The sequence below is a fragment of the Lucilia cuprina genome, chromosome 3, assembly GCF_022045245.1.
Source record: "Lucilia cuprina isolate Lc7/37 chromosome 3, ASM2204524v1, whole genome shotgun sequence".
In the NCBI taxonomy this organism is placed as follows: Eukaryota; Metazoa; Arthropoda; class Insecta; order Diptera; family Calliphoridae; genus Lucilia; species Lucilia cuprina.
In genome coordinates this window covers 49,525,396-49,543,927 of record NC_060951.1, presented here as the reverse complement: position 1 = coordinate 49,543,927, position 18,532 = coordinate 49,525,396, and the positions used below count along the sequence as shown (strand labels likewise).

The 18,532-nt window shown below is 27.2% G+C and overlaps 1 protein-coding gene and 1 long non-coding RNA gene across 3 annotated transcripts in view; one reads left to right on the top strand and one right to left on the bottom strand.

Moving 5' to 3' along the window:
- LOC111674878 (adenylate cyclase type 9) overlaps positions 1–18,532 on the bottom strand; it is a 102,685-nt gene that overhangs the window by 16,948 nt on the left and 67,205 nt on the right. The window lies entirely within an intron of this gene.
- LOC124418609 lies at positions 5,094–7,989 on the top strand. The gene is made up of 3 exons (XR_006940096.1): positions 5,094–5,119; positions 6,161–6,222; positions 7,808–7,989. It is a non-coding gene; the product is annotated as an uncharacterized LOC124418609 (long non-coding RNA).

Sequence of the window (18,532 nt, the reverse complement as noted above, 5' to 3'; positions counted from 1 at the left end):
TAAAAAAAATTAGAAGGAATCATTGACAAATTTATTTATTTTACCAAATTTTATCCAATTTTTATCCTTACCTTACCTTAAAAATTTTTCTAATTAATTTGGTCTTATCTTCCTTACTTTTATTTACACAACATTCCAATTATTTTTTGTTTTGTTTGCAGTACAATGATTTTAGCTTATATGGCTGAGAGATCAAACCAATTAAAAACTATAAATGTGTACTTCTAATTTTGATTTCTTCTGCACTACTTTTATAAGACATAATTATTAAAAAAATTGTAGAATTAATGAAAATATATGATGCCACATAATACTGTGGCAACAAAATTTTGTATACAAAACTATTGAACAAATACAGGCTAAAATTTATGTAATTATGTGTGTTTTCCAAATAAAAAATAAATAAAACTTTGATTTGCTTTTAATAAATATTTGTGAAAAATTGAGAACTTAAATTATTGTTTTTATATTTTTAATATTTCTATGTTATCAGTTCGTTTTTAGTTTTAAGCTTATTTTCCTTTTTTGCATCATCTGCACAAAACAATTAACGCTTAAAGGTTATTTAGATGATCATAAGTTTTGTCCTTGACCATGTGTACATTGTAGTTTTATCATGATTTTAACATTTTGTTCATCTCAACTTATTCTTCGTTTTAATAAAAATCTTTTAAAATAGTTATTGGTTTATTTTGTAAATGGCTTTAAGCAAGTTGGTTTTGTATAACTAGGAATAAATGTTAAAGTACAATATAAGAAAAAAACCTTTTTTCTGAATTTAAACACTTCAATATTAGATATATATTTTATAAAGTTCTAAAGGATTCTTATCGGCTCAGAACCCAAAATTTACAAATTTTTGTATTTCCCTTAAATATTTTGCATAATTCTTGTTAACTGAAATTTTTAAAAACCAAAAAATACATATAATTCTTTGATATGGAAATAAACTTTTTAATATTTCTTAATATTTATTTAAAATATAATTACAAAAAAACTTTCCGTTATAGTACTTTAATCACAAGTTTTTTTAACTTGGTACCCCTCATTACTTTGTGTACTACCACATTCATATAAGCACATACATATTACATCCACAAGTACTGTCAGAAGTGCATACTTGTTAAACGGAAAAAATCTTAACGTTTGCACAGTGTTGCTTCCTCAAGCCAAAATTTTAAGTGTTTTTTCCTCTCTTAGTTTTTACATTCTACATTCATACTGATTTTGCTGATGTTTGCTATACTCACAAATAATAGTTCTTTACACATTTTAAAAATTATTACATTGATGATGGATGCAAACTATGTATACATTTTTTTTTAAACGTAAGAAAATTTTGTTGAATTCGACATAAAAATTTTTTAAATTTTAAATCTGGTCGCCTCAAAAACAAAAGTGAACACTTTTAATAATATTGATCCTGAAATATCTGAAAGAATTATTCAATATTTGAATTTCGTTGATATCTGGGGCCTTTTAAAAATTGATTTCAAATTAGTTACAGACAGACGAACTCAGAAACCAGAATATATTTCCGAATGCATGACTTTAGGATTTATAAGAATCCAGTTTATACATATGTACATATATATTTTATAGGTTCGAAAATTTTTATTATATAAACATTAAAAAAATATGGTTGTAGTAACCATATTCAATGATAAATACACTATTATAAAATATATATAATATTCCATCATTATATTTGAAAACCAACGATTACATAAAAAACGGACGAGTAGCTTTCAATAGACGGACGTTTTCGTCTATAGCAGCGTCAGTTGTCCAGCAGCAGTCGTGATATAAAGTTAAAAGTGTAAAATTGAAAGTAGTTGTTAAGTTGATTGTGAATTGAAAGTCGTTTAAATTGTATTAAGATTGTGAAATTTATATTTCGTGGAAACTTTTGAGTTAAACTTAATATAGTGATTAATTAACAAACCCCTAAATTTAAGCGGAATATTTCTAATAAACATTTTAAATTAAAAGAAATTGTTTTAATCGAGGTAATTATAATATATGGATAATATAATCCCACTTATTTTCCTATTTACCATAAGATCATACATGATCATATTATGATTCAAAGTAATCGTATTATGACATAATATGATATAACATAATATGTTTCTTTAGGTGTTGGAAAAATAATTGTGATTTAGTGAATCATGTCATATTTAGTGAATCAATTATCAAATTTTTTTAAAAACAGCAATATATTGTTTTCATGAACATAGTATAGTAATAATAACCATTTTGAAACATATTTTTTCTCTTCGTGGAATGAATGAATTTTTCCATAAAAATTAATAAATGGTGCATCAGAATTTAGAGAAGTTACTTTAGATATTAACGAACATTTTTGATTTTAACTAGTCGCTATGAAAATGACTTATATGTGTCCATATGACTCAAATGTATGTGTATGTGGTTATTAGACCTGCCCTTAAAGAGACTCTTACTTAGAAAAAAATTAAAATAAATCTTAAAACTTTTAGGCAATTTTACAAATTATTTTTGTTTAGAATTATTGTTATCTAATTTATAAAAAATTTTGTTCACTTGATTTATAAAACAAATCTACAAAATAGGTCCTATTGTACTTCCTTCATTTCTTTCGAGATCCGCATTCTTATAAGTATTCTATTCTGTGTTTTTTTGCGACATTTATTTTTTTATTGCTGCAGTTTAGTATTTTTTTGTTGCATAAATTGTTAGTATCGTAATTGCTTTAAGCATGGTTGGTAGATATCATTTAGAATACTTGCTGTTATTTAACTTTTTGTTCCTTTTGACTTTTGCTGCACGTGTTAACAGTTTTTTGTTCACTGCATATTCGTTCTAATCTTTTCTAACAGTTTTGCTGCCAATTTTTGTTTTTTTATATGCGGAAAAAAACTTATTTTGCTTTGATGTAAATAAGCAAAAAAGTTGTAAGAAAAGTTATTATTTATAACTATTTTGTTTATCATTTTCTATAAAAAATTGTAGACAGAGAAACATTTTATTGACAAATTTACGTTTTAATACCGTACATCATTAGGGGAAGGGTATATGTATATGTACATTCTGAATGTGTTAAGAGAGCACAGTCTAAGTTTTAGATTATTCTATTAGACATGCTTTCTAGTATAAGTCTTTTTGAAATCAGCTAAACCGAACAAAACAACATGTATATCAAAAGAAAGGCACTTCAAAGGCCATTTTTTGTACCCTTACTGCCTTTTTCATAAAAACTTATCAAATTGTTATGATTATGGCCTTTCGAAAATATGCTAAACAATTTCGGGTTTAGTGAAGGGTTAAATAAGTTTCATCATTGCCCAATATATATCACTTTTATTTATTATTTTCGACACAAAGGAGCAGTTTATATTAGTATAGTTAGTTAGATTACATTCAAATGTGACAGTTGGAAAATATTTACCAGTGATACCTATCTTTGGGGAAATAAAAGTAGCAATTTATGTTATTTCCCTTTACTTTTGTATATTTTTATTTGAGCAATAAAAAGGAAAACGCACACAGAGAAAAGCTATGATCGTAGCATGGTAAGTTCTGCTTTATTCATTCTCATATCAAATACACTCGTAATTTTAATAGAAACATTGTTCAGTACATAATTATTTTTACACTATTTCCAAGAATATGAATATTGTAGTTCTAATTGTATCCATTTTAGCAGTAGTTATTTTAGAACAACATTTTTTAGGAAAAATAATTTTCTTTAAATTGGGTGAAAGGTAACCTTCGTGAGAAGGGTATAAATACCCAACAGAAATTAGGTAATGACATGTATTTACAAAACCGCATTTAATGACTACTACATAGGGTCGATGTAATGAGAAACGAAGGTATTTTATTTTATCTTTTGACTTTTTATTTGCACATTTTATTTGATATCGTGCTAGCAACTGCCCAACGGTTCGGTCGAAATACCTTTTCAACTTATCATTTATGGTTACCCCTAGCCACTAAGCGTTTAGTTGACTGGCTATTTAAACATGTGCTTATCCTAGGAGAAAGTCATTCGTCACGGTATAGATTGCGAAATGACAGCAAAATACTTAAGTTCATACTTATCCACTTTCTCGCTTACAAAAGGGACACTAAAGTGACGATTGTCTTCACCCTTTTCTACAAAAAGTACATTAGTGACAAAAGCCAACCAGGTTGTTGGACGTAAAGGGAAATCACTGCCTTTTTCGGATGCGTTGACGCTTTGTCGAACTAGTGGGAGTTTATTAACATACACGCCCATAAAGAAAATAGTATTTCTGTTGTGAGTAAGACCACGAACTACCCAGCAGTTCATTCGAACAATCCCGAACTATACATTTAAGCTACCATTTAGGGTTACCCCTAGCCACAAAGCGTCTAGGTTATTTGTTTTTTTAACGTGTGCTTGTCCCATGAGGAAGTAAATCGATATAGATTACGAAGAGACAGCAAAAAGCATAAGTTTGTGTTTCAAAACTTAGGCTTACAAAGAGGGCACTCAAGTGACAATAGTCTTTACCCTCTTTTACAAAGAGTACATCCGTAACAAAATACGAAATATACTCAATCAGATGGTTAGAAGTAAATGAAGATCACTGTCTTTTTGTGATGTATAAACTCTTTGTCGAACTGCTGGGTGTTTTTTTACACACACTACCATAAAGAAAGCAGTTTTTCTGTGTAATGGTGTTGTGAGTAAGACACATAAGCGTGCAAAAAGTCGAGGTTCGTATTCTATGAAAACAACTTCTTTGGAGTAAGTAGGGAGTTAGCCTACTTGTAAGTACTTATTGAAGTAGTATATTTGTAAGCGACCGCGTCTTGGCCTACATTCTAATAATACTAAACTTGGTGCAATTTTCATCTAACAAAATTTGCTATATATAAGTATTTCGGATCCTTTTAGATAACGGAGTCGATTTGCTATGCATGTCAGTCTGTCTGTTTAAATATAAATATTTTTTGAAGTCCCCAGATGTCAAAAACAATTTTACATTTTTATTTCCTTTTTAAACTTTTCAAAAGAAACATTTTCAACACCAAACAAATTCATCAAAGTTTAAAAAAAAACTTTTTATATTTCTGGTCAATCATCGAGCTGTTAATAATTTATTTCGTAAGTAGATATTAAAAAAATCAATTGTCATTTCTTAAATGAGTGCCCAACAACAAATGTTAACTAATAATTGTGCCTGTCACCAAAAGGTGTTTTATAAATTTTCACATTCATTTAACTTGCATAAAAAACAACAAAATAATAATTCTGTAAGAAATATTTGAAATTCTCTAATACGGCGTCAAGGTCACTATAATTTAAAGGTCTTACTGACAATTGAAGCTTAATTAAAATTTACAAATGAAATGACAACTTTTCACTTTTTTTGTTTTAATATTATTAATTTTTGTATTTTTGATAACTTGGCAAAAATGAGGAACAAAAAAAAACTTATAAGAAATTAACTTTTCTTGACTTGTTTTTACTTTTTTCTTTCTTATTAAATAAATTTTATCTCGTTTTCGTTATAGTACTTTTAATATTGACAATATAAATAAATATAAATTAAAAAGAAAAAAAGAAACGTTTATATTTTTGTTTTGCTTGGCTTTGTTTTAACAGTTCTGATAAGATTGTCTGTCGTCTACCCCAAAAATTGTAGGAAAGTATAAACGAGCATGATGTATGATTTGTAATACTTCGTGCCAGTATTAATGTCAACATTTACCTTCACTATAGACAGTTTACAAAAATAAGCACAGGTGGGGGATTAAAATGCATTAATAGCGCTTACAAAATTTCACAAAAAATGTCTCATGACTGAACACATTTATTTCTTTTGTTTATTTATAATGAAATTTATATAGTTTAATAAAGAAAATTGTTGTTGTTTTTATTGGGCAGTAAGGTTTGTGTATGTAGCTCTCAGGAGAATTAAATAATTTCATATTTTAAGCAACAATGTTTTTAAATATTACTAAACTTTATAAAACGTTTTTTTTATTTTACTTGCAAAATTTTTTATTTACTCTTTTCTGAGTAAAAACATTTTTGTGTCATGCAACTTTAAGTTTTTTTCCAACAAGTTTATTATGAATATATTTATATTTATTTATATTTTTCATATTTTTTTAAATTTTTTTGTATTTATTTTTTTTTCAGTACAATTTTGTTGCAAACTTTAAGCTTCATTGGTTGCAAATGCATGAAGAATTCAAGATAGAGTAAGTAATATTTCTTGTTGCACCGAATTAAAAGGTACCCATCACTTCTTCTTTTCCTTATATTTTAAATACATTTATGTATTTTATAATTACTTACATGTAATTATATATGAAATACATATATATTTTGAGTTTGTCATTTACAGGGTGAGGTTTTTTTCTATATGATTATAATCATACCTACATGTAATCAAATATGTAATATATTTTGAGTTTTTCAAATAAACTATGGCATTGTAAGAAGTCGAAAGGCTTTGACGGTCTTTCTTTACGCTAGTCTTCATTCACAGAGTTTCTTTAAAGACTCAACAGCACCACTTTGTGTTTCTTACATGCCGGTTGTAATTTATGTAAATGGTTCAAGGGTCCAATGTCTTTTAAAATTCTTATCCTTAAAATTTTTCAAAATTATTTTTCCCAAAGATTTTTTATACATCTTTTGATTTTGACAGATTAAACTAAAAATAACACAAAATATTCTTTTTGTTAGCTTGACATTTGATCAGTAGAAGTATTTTAAAATATTTTTTGAAAAATATGTTTCTTAAAACTTTGAAGTCCTTTAAAAAGGACACAGGATCACGAAATGAAAAACTAACAAAGCAATTTTTCTCCATTAAGTTCATAGTTTCAGACGTATATCATCCGGTTTGTGTCTAATTTTGAGTGTCGGACGGTGTTATGTGTCAAATTCAATTACACCCTAGATTAGAACTAATAAAAGGGTCAGACCCAACATCAGGTGAAGACATTCTATTGATGCTATTAGGTATGCTATTAGGCACGGGTCATTTTTAATCGATAATATTCGACAATTTCAGACGGCCACTTTAATAAGTTACGCAAGTTTTAGAATAAACTTAAAGCCACTCAACCATAAAGGAAATGAACGATTCTTTAAAGATTAAGATCCGTCAAAATCTACATAGTTTTAGCAAACATCTCATTCCATCCGTCAGAACTTCAAAACAAAATCTCTTCCATTCATCACATACAAGTATATCGTACAGCAACCTCATATCTAGTCTATTCACAATCAGCTCAAATCCAAAATTTTAATAATACATAAGAATAATCATGTAGATTATAAAGCTGTGCATCAATCTTTTAAACGTCCCTTCCCGTGAATTTGGTTATAAACCACAACCACTTCGTGGATCTCTGTGGTACCAACTAGCCAACGGCAGTTCCAAAATACCTGGTGCTCTGGTTCGACTCCATGTCAAATATTTCTAAGGATAGGCCAAGTATACATTTGATCGTCATAAGTTTATAGTCCCGACAGTCTAGAGGTACACCATGATGTGATCTATCATCATGGAAACATGCCCGGGGGATGGCGGTGTAAGTACTTAAATGAACGAAGTACGAATACAATTACCGAAGACGAGTTTCAGGTGCTTTAAAATAGAGTTTAATTATTTTTAATGTTATAAGTTCAAAAGCATAGAATTTTTGAGACCAAATTCAGTACTGAGGTACTGAGGCCATTGAAAATATACTTTTTTATTTTTTTAATATTTAATGTAATAATACGTGTTAATAAGTTATTAAATCTTAAAATTAAGTTTTATTTTTTCTCTAGATTTCTTGTTTCTGAAAAACCGATGTATGTTTCTGATATAGTCGATATTTATCGACTAGAACCCAGATTATTTTAAAGGTTAGTTTTACCGTGTTACATACGGAGTGACAATATTAATATACCATGTCAAATCAGAAACAATGTACAAAACTCGGTTGGGCAAAACATTAGTGGCCACTAGAAAGCAAAAAACAAATATGTATAAAAATTCCTGTAAAAAATTTACACAGATGGATATAGTTGTAACTGCAACTAAACATGCTGTTACAGGAATGTTATTTTTTTATTTCGTATGTACATGATTTTTTATGAAATATCTACATGTTTATAACCAGACGTGGTTTTAAATAAAAAAGTAGATGAAGTCATACAAATAAAATACTTTTTTTTTTTTTTTTTTAATTAAAAATAAATTTATTTTAAAGCTAAGAGGTAGTTTCTGTATAGTGAATTTCTAACTAGTTCCCTACCGAAATACCGGCATGATTTATAGATCAATTTCAAATTAATAGGTTGTTATTTGATTTTTGCTAAAATACTAATTTTCAAAATTTTCAAGTTTACATAGCCGTTTAATAATAGACATTAATGGCAACAGTTAGAAGATTGGTAGAAACGAGTAGCATATTAAATAGTGATTATTTTGTGTATTTTTGTTTTCATATTACTTTCCTTAAACATTCATACATTTGCACTACCTATTAGCTGCATAAATTTCAGAAAAAATCTAGACCAAATATACTGCGTAGTAGAGAAACACGTGGATGCCTCAAACATTTTCAAATAGGAAAAACGAGAAAAATTAGAAATTCATATATAAAGCAATGAGTTGGATTGTAAAGTTAAATTTGGGTGGAGGATATCGTTGTGGCAAAAAAATGCCATGTCGTTTATATTACACTCATAAAATATTTAAAACAAAAAAAAAAAAAAAAACACCATAAAAATAAACATTGTCAACATCATTTAAACGTAACGTACATTATAGAATTGCCACTTGCTGGTAACAGAAGAAAAAAAAAACACTTTTGTATGAAGTAGTGTGTAGCGGTTTATTCAGTTGAATTATTTGGAATATTATTGTGGTGGCAAAAAATGATGGTGGTTAGTTGGTTGCAAGTTGTTTTACAAACTCGAACTTTACAACGTTTTTACATTGACCTAGTTTAGTTTTTACCATGCATATTTAGTATATAAGTGTTTTACCTATAGATTTTAATATATATACATACATATATGTACAATGTACATTCTACATATGTATATATTATATGCATCTATGTATATGCATATATATGTAGCTAAATGATTGCTAACTTGATTGTTGTTGTTGCTGGTTTAATATTTGGTTTAAATTGTCATTGTTAACGTGTTTTTGTTTCTCTGTTTCTTTAAACAAAGCAGTTCTTTAAAGGTAAAAAGTCGATATTTTGAAAATAATAATATAAACAGTTGACAATATCTAACAGCTATTAGCAGCTACACTGCAAAAAATAAAAAAACATAAGTAGCTAAGTAATAATTAGATTATTAGTTTAGTTCTTTTTCAGTTCTAGTTCAGTCCTAGTTCAGTTCTAGTTCAGTTCTAGTTTAGTTCTAGATCAGTTCTAGTTCAGTTCTAGTTCAGTTCTAGTTCAGTTCTAGTTCAGTTCTAGTTCAGTTCTAGTTCAGTTCTAGTTCAGTTCTAGTTCAGTTCTAGTTCAGTTCTAGTTCAGTTCTAGTTCAGTTCTAGTTCAGTTCTAGTTCAGTTCTAGTTCAGTTCTAGTTCAGTTCTAGTTCAGTTCTAGTTCAGTTCTAGTTAAGTTCTATTTTTAGTTCTAGTTCAGTTTTAGTTTAGTTCTAGTTCAGTTTTAGTTTAGTTCTAGTTCAGTTTAAGTTTAGTTCTAAAAAAATAACTCTCGATCTCACTCAAGATTTTAATCCTTTAGCTTTCTGCTTCTGAGTAAATTGTAACATTCACAACACATGGTCTTTTTTAAGCTCTTGCTCTTTTGCTGCTATTTTCCCTGCCTGGGTGCCTAACCAGATTGCCTGCAAGCCACTACAGTTCATTTTGATTCCATTTCATTGGTTGTCTACGGGGTCATTATTAGATGTCGCAGTAATTGCTTTTATTTTTTTATTGTTGGTAGTATTCTATTTATTTTCATACTCCATGACTGAAGGTTGTTTGCATAATCACAGACATTTTATAGAATTTTATGTGAACCACACTCACGTATGTGTTTAAATATAGAAAAATAAGAAAAACCTTTACAAAATATAAACAGAAAATAACTGCGTAAATGTTTTAAGTAGAAACAATTATAGAGTAAAAGTCATTAGATCAATGCATTTCATTAGTTAAGCTGAGAAAAAGGCACAATAATGACAATAATGGTTTCAATATCACTTAGAATGTATAAAATATTTAAATTTGTTCTAAAACAATTAAGAAAATGCACTTAGAGCAATTTATAGAGACTACAGTTTTTATTTCTTTAATTAGAAATGATTAGCATAACTTTTTAAAAATTGTTATGTAATTTGTTACTATTTTTAGGTAAAGGCTAAGGCTTTTTATTATAAGCTCATTAAATGTGTAATTATATATTTGCTTGGAAGTAATTATAATAAAATTATTTTATGAAAGAATATGAGAATTTTTATTGGAGTTTGATGGTAAGTTAAATAAACTAGTCACATGTCACAACGAGTCACTTAATAATTTTTATTATTATTACTTATATTCTCATCCTGTATTTTATTTAATATTTTATGTAAACCCCCCCTATATAAAATCATATACATATGTATTTAAGAAAAACTTTAATGGTCTTGTTTGTCTTTGTATAGTGTTCGTAATTGTTAACCATAAAGTTAATTTCCTTTTCATCCTGCTCCTTTATATCCTGATCGGACGGATTGTTGCAATGAACACTACTTGTATGCTCCCTTGTGTGTTAACAACATGTATTGTACGTTTCCGGTCAAACATTTTTATGAGTATTCTACAACAATGTTACAGAAACAAATAACAAAAGAGATTAATTTCTTAACACATGGAAAATTCTTTTCATTTAAATTTAATTAAAAAGTTCTTATGCATAAAATTTGTTGAAATTATTAAATACTGATTTAAAAGAAAGAGTAATGCATTAAAAAAAGTTTCTTAAGGTAATTGATAACTTTGGAAAATTGCTGATTGCTGAATAATTATTTTCAAAATCCAACAATATATTTGCTAAAATGTGGCTTTAGTTAGCTGTATGTAGATTATAAAATATATTTTTGCTAATCGCATACAAATCTTATAATTTTTGTGGGATGTGCATATTTTAAAGCCTTAAGGATTTGTGGTTTGTAGAAGTTTGAAAATGTAGTTTGATTAGCTGTCACTTAAGCTTATTGAAAAATGTACAACTGTTTTAATTCTTTAATATTTTATATTTTTATAGTTGTTTTGTAATTTAAGCACAAATAGTGATGACAATCTCTTGAGTATAGACATCTGATAATTTAACACGCATACGAGCTGTGCCAGTTAATATTTACAGTAAACTTGTGTTAGTTTTCAATGTTACACTGAAAAAAAAATACTTAAATTATCAGAACATTAAATAAATGTAATAATAAATCGCTGCCAACTGTGAGCAAGCATTTTATTTTTTTATATTCCATATAATTTTATTACATGGGAATATCAGAAGTAATAAGTGTTTATCCTGTACATATATATAGAGCTACGAATAATCCAAATTATAGAGTAGAGTAGGGAAGAGTAGAGTAGAGTAAAGTAATGTAGAGTAGAGTATAGATTGGGCTGCAATATAAATAAAGTATGCACTATATATTGAACTATAATCTGGAACATTAGTTTGTACTAAGTGCTGTATTATATTCTGGACTTCAGCCTGGGCAATAGTCTGTATTAAAATTGTACTGTTTTATAGTCAGGACTACAGTCTGTATTTTGGACTATATTCAAGCAAGACTATAGTCTTAAGTCAATACTATAATCATGACTATGATTTAGACTATAGTCCATACTACATTTTGGACTTTGGTGTAGATTTTGGACTATAAACTTAATTATGGTTTAGACTATAGTATGAACTATACATATATAACTGAATTATATACAGCAAAAATAAAATGAAGTACTTAAAAAAACATTTGTTACTACTTTAAAAGAAGCACTTAGTGAAATATTCTACCTTCTGTAGAAGTGATGTTTATTGACTTCCAAAGAATCGAAAAGAATTATTTTTTTTTCTAAATTGAAGGAATATTTTTAAATTAAACCAATTTTATTTTGGAGTTAATTGATAAATGCGTGTAATTTATTTATGCTATTATTTGAGTCAAATTAGTTGTATTCTATAATACTTTCTATTCACTTCCTAATGTAGTGAATTTGGAATGAAATAATCATCCCTCCTATTACAAGCCTGTGTTAAAATCATAACTTCTTCAGGTCTTTTTCAGTAATTCTATGGAGTAAATAGTACTTATTTTTCGCTTCTCTGGAAGTTTTTTTGCTGAGTAGTCTGGTCTACATGTTAACATATAATCGAGACTATTAATTATAAATATAAAAAAGGTCTTTTCTGTAATAGTCTTTTTTATAAATTTTGATTGAACTTCAGTCTGGATTACGGTCTACGGAATAATCTAAACTAAAATCTAGAGTGAATTATAGATTACAATGTTGATAATGGTCTGGACTTTAATCTACATAAAAGACATATACAGACTGTAATTATATTATATGTGTATGTGTTATGTTATTCAAATGGATTAGAATTGCAACTATTTTCGATAGATTTCTTTAATTTACAGATCTCGGCGAAACTTTAGTTTGACTAAAAAGTGCACAAGAAGTTTATTATATATTCATTCGGTCCACATTTAAGTCATGTATTTCATTTTATTTTCCCATTTGTACCTTTTCAAACTTGTTACAACATTTACAAAAACCATAAATATTTTCTAAAACTGCTACTTTGTAATAAAGCATGATCTAAAATGGTTTATGTAGTCAATTTTATTTATGAAATTGTTTATTTTGTTTCCATTAAATTTCATGTCATTTTTAAAAAATGGTACACGTTTTCTTTTCACTTCAAATACTTATTATTTATTTGTTAAGCGATACTTTTTTTATTTAAACATTTTTTTGGGGTCATATTTATTTAGGTCTGTTGAATTCACCTTTTCCAAATATCCTATTTTCTTTTAATGTTTTGGGGTAAACAACATTATTTTTGTGTTTCTTTTAAAAAATTGTTTATATTCTTTTTAGCTTTAAGAAAATATGTAATAGAAAGTTAGGATTTTTTCATACTTTCTTTGGATTTAGGTCAAAGTCTAGTGCAGTTTTATTAATTTAAGTAAATAAGTGTCATGCTAATAGATTTTTTTATTTGGATCTTGTTTGACTTCAAAAATGGCAAATGGCTTTCTTTAAATTAAGTCATCATTGTAAATTAGTTTTTTATTTCGTTATTCTACACCCTTTTTTCAGTGTATTTTTACACCTATTACTACAGTTTGCTTTATTAAAGGTTATCTTTACTGGATTTTTTACTTGTATTTAGGAATACACCTAGTTGATAGAAGTATGCTCCATACGAGGCACATTTCTTTACCACATATTAAATCTACAAATAGATAATCGATTCTGTAATAGATTACTCGTGGCGGGTGAAGTAACTACTTTCTAAGATGCTCATTCTATAGAAAGACAAACAGCATTAATTTCCATAGGACTATTTCCGAAAAGATATAAGAAGTATATAGTTTCCAAAATCTTTAGTAGGGATACATTGATTTCTTGACAAACTGTTGGGTTGTTAAAATAGAAAACCCCTCATTTAATTAGCCGTTTATTGAGTTTTTAGTGTATACCATAGAGTATTGAATGTGTCTAGTAAAAGTATTGATGTGTGCGTAGTAAATGAACGTGTAAATTAATTTACTTTTCAGCACTAATAATGTAAAATAATTTATGTCACTTATTGTGTCTTTGTATTACAACAGACAATTTTGCACAAAACCTACAGCAATATATAGTCTTCATTTACTTCAACACTGTACTAACGAAAATTTACAGGTTTATGATTAGTTTTTTAAAACTACGAAACTTTGAAGAGTGATGTTCTTACAAATTATTTTTTTATTTCAACTTTAACATGAATAACATACGCCGTCCGACAAAATTTGTAAAAGTCCACGTTAGACGTTTTAAAAGGATTGCACAGTGCCAAAACTAACCTTAGGTTTTCATCATCACGTACGGGGTTTAAATATGTATTGTTCTGAAATTTGAGAAAAGCCTTTGAGACGTTATAATAATACGAAACATGAATTACTTTCTGATTCGACTTTTCTGATTTCAGCATTTTAAAATTTTGAATATAAATTTTTTTATAACAATGGAATGTACTTTCAGAAAGCATAAAACATTTCATAAATAAAGCTGTTCGAGCATAACAACTCAAATTCGGATTCAGAGTAAATGTTTTCTCTAAACAAAGTTAACGCACTTTGGATATAAACGAACGATATAAATAAAATGTATAAAATCCACTCACATATTTAATTTCCCACTGCATTCTGTATTTAATTAGTTTTGTTATTGCAACATGCAATAAATATTATAAATTTTTAAGTAGTTCAGTTCAAAATTATGGCAATATGATTTAAATAGTGGTTTTTGAAAATATTTTTTTATTTATATATATAACTAAATATTTGTATGATTTTTAACCATAAACGTTTATATTTAATTAATTAAATTAAATAAAAAACATGGTTTTACACAATAAAAGTTGAAATAAAAATTTTATAATTTTTCTATTTAAAAAAAAAAAACATCTGTTATAGAACATATAAGTTAAAATATAAGAGATCTAGTACAGAAAAAATGTTTATAATCTGTCTTAGGGGAATACATTTTACATTAAAACATGTCATATATTATGTACAAATGTATAAATTTGGTATAGAATAATATTATTTATTTACCTTAAAAGGTATGAACAATATTCTGTGAAAAATATGTATCATCAACTTTAATTTTGCATTAAAGTAAAGAAATCTTCCAAATTAAGCTTTAAGTTAAGGAATATGGATTTATATAAATAATATTTAATTATATTGGAAATATTTCAGAATGAATATATAAATATTGTTAACATTTTAAATAGTTAAAATTTCGAATTTTAAAGTTATTCTTAAAGATTTATGTAATTTTATAATTTTGTTTACATTTTGGTAGAGCAATTTTGATACCCATTAATAATAAGCAAAAAACCGTTTTGTGAAGTGACCTTATATGTATAACAGGCGCCGATCCATGGGGGAAAGGGAAATACCTCTCCAACCTGAAAATTTTTCATACAAAATGAGGAAAAAAAGGGAAACAATATATAGTGATTTTAACAAATAGATGGACAGACTGAAAGATAAGCTAGGTTTTAAATCGGCATGGAAAATTCAGGCATGGAATTAAGGAGGTACAATAGTACCCCCGTCTTATTTTGAATACTTTGTACTTATCATCAGATTAAGTTCAGTCCATATCAATGAAAAATAGAAAAATAAAAAATTGAAAAAGTACCTTTTGAACCTTTACTCCAATCTCTACATGCTTAATTTTACCTTTTTTATGTTATTGTTATAAAACGAAAAAGTACCAAATAGTTATAGTAAATTCTTTAAGTACCTTTTGAAGAACAAATATGTACCAAACTGTCCCCTTTTTATAAGTTCTCACTTAACCTGGGTTCTATATGTTTAATTTTATGTTTCTAGTTCAATATTATAGAAAATTAAAAAAATACATTTTGAGGAATGAAAAAGTACCAAAAATTTCCTCCTTTTATAAAAAATTCCAAAAATACTTTTTAAAAAACCAAAACAGTTCCGTGTTGTGGGTTCTCATTTACTCCTGGATCTACATGCTTAATTTTATATTTCTAGATTAAGTATTATAGAAAATTCCAAAAGTACCTTTTAAAAAGGAAAAGTAGAAAAAAGTACCTTTTTATAGGTTCTCATTTACTCCGGATTTTACATTCACACAGCTTCATTTGTAAAGTGTTGTTTTAGCTTTATTTTGTTTTTGTAAACAAAAAAGTACAAAAACAAAATTTACCGTATAATGTATTGGTATTGTTTGTTTGTTAATTTCCAAATGTTTGATGAAATTTTCGGAGGTTGCTTCTTATCAAAAAATAAGATACTTCTTGAAAGCCTGTTTAATAGTATTGTTGAAAATCTGGGTCGCAGAGACAAAAAAAGACTGATTTCAACAAATATACAGACGGACAGATAGACGGACGGACAGACAGATAGAGGGAAAGTCAGATAGACGGCTGATTTGCACATTTTAAATAAGAAACTTCACGAAAACCTGTCTAACAGAATTGTTGAAGATTTGGTACCAAAGATATTTGCGGTTTTCAAGAAACTGATTTCAACATACATACACACGGACAGACAGACAGACAGACAGTCAGACAGACATCAAAAAACTAATTTATCAAATATACAGACATACAAAAGGAAAGACAGAAAGACGCCTGATTTGTAATTATTTAATAAGAAACTTCTTTAAAGCCAGTATAAAAGAATTGTTGTAGATTTGGAACCCAACATACATACACATGGACAGACAGACATCAAAAAACTAATTTTACAAATATACAGACATACAAAAGGAAAGACAGAAAAACGCCTGATTTGTAATTATTTAATAAGAAACTTCTTTAAAGCAAGTCTAACAGAATTGTTGAAGATTTGGAACCTAAAGATATATGCGGTCCTTAGAAAACTGCTTTCCACATTCACACGGACAGCCAGAAATACAGAAGGAAAGACATACAGACAGACAAGCAGACGGACAGTAGTCTTTAAAGACACGAAATAAATAAATAAATAAAGAGTAAATTATTTCATGCCATTTATTAAGGAAAGTTTGTGTTAGAGCTTGGGTCTAATTAGTACCGATTATTGTCCTATTCAGACTTCGTCATTGCATCAAAAATGGGTATGTGCCAAATTCATCAAATTTACATAATCATACAGACCGACAGATAAAGCTTAATAGACTCAAAAAGTCGATATAAAAAATAAAGAATATATTAAAATTAAGATACATATGTCACAGCCGGCTTAGCACTCTTATTCACTTTAGTTTCTTTTCTTGATTTTGCTGTTCCCCTTTTGCTAATATCTACAATTATTTTGAAATTATTTAAGTTCAAATATTTATGATCTCAAGATCTTCATGCTAAATTACGTCATTAAATATTCATACACGTGCAAATGCTATCAAGGAGAATTTCAATATATAGAAACGTTTAGAATGATTCAGTTTTAGAATATTTAAAAAATTATCGCACAAAAACAAGTTAATAATTTAATAACGTTTATATTAAAATTATAATATTAGACGAGAATATTTTACGTTGGGTGACTGAGAGGTCTATATACTAAAGATCTCAAGGCAAATTAAACAATTAATCAGTTCAATGACCAAATAGTTGCAATTGAAAATAAAAAAATAGAAATACTGGAAAAAAAATATATAACAAAATTTGTTAGAAAGATAAAAAAAATTGTTTAACAACCAAATTACTACTTTTCATTAATGTAAACAAACAATTAATAACAAAAAGCAATAAATTATAAACCAACTACAAAAATTAAAATAAATAAATTTTAAAAATAATTTATTAAAAAAATGGCAAACATTAACTAATAAATATTTAACTAGTTTTTAAGGCTACATACCCATTTTATTTTATTATTTATGCATAATCCGGTAGTATTTAAAAAGTTACGGTGTAATAACACTTAAATTAAAATCATTTCTATGCTTTATATTTATACACGCAACTTCAATTAAAAAAAGTGTATAATTATGTAAAAATATATACGAATTTATTAATGATACAACAATTTATTAATTTTGAAATAAAACGTGTGCCACAGAAAACTATAACAAATAAACAAGAATAAATTAATTTCAAAATTGCATGTTTCCAATATTTAACTCTTACAAAAAAAAAAAGACAAAGAGAAAAAAATCACAACTATTTAAATAAAGAAAATTGCATGTTGTTGTCATAATATTGAGCTTGAAAAAATCTCAACATTGACACCGAAACGCACTAAATTCTCCACATACTGTGAATCAAACAAAATACACAGTTCGATATATTATTATTTTTTATTACCACTTCACTTTTCCTTTTACGCTCTCTGGGATTTAATCAAATTGACATAAACAACACACTCACTCTCACACATAATGTTATACTACTCTTCGGAAAACTTAAATACTATTTTGTTTATGTTTAAATTGTCATTAAACACGCAGAGTTTTGTGTAAAAAATGTTTTTGTTGTAAATATTAAGTAAAGTAATATTTTAGTATTAATTCATTTTAATTGTATTTTTAATTTTCTACATATATCGTTTTTGTTAATTTTTTAACGGTTTGTTGTACTAAGTGTTTTTATTTGAAGAGTATTGTGTGATGTTACGTTAAAAGGCTGTCAAACGCTACTAACTGATTCCAGTTGAAAATTATGGAGAATTTTTCACTAGCCCCCTTTAATTAAAATATAATGTTAAATTTATAAGTCTCAATGTCTACATTTATTTGAATATGTATGTATAGTGTGTATGTGTAGACAACGAGTTTATACTAATGGTTATTAGTTTAGGGGAAGT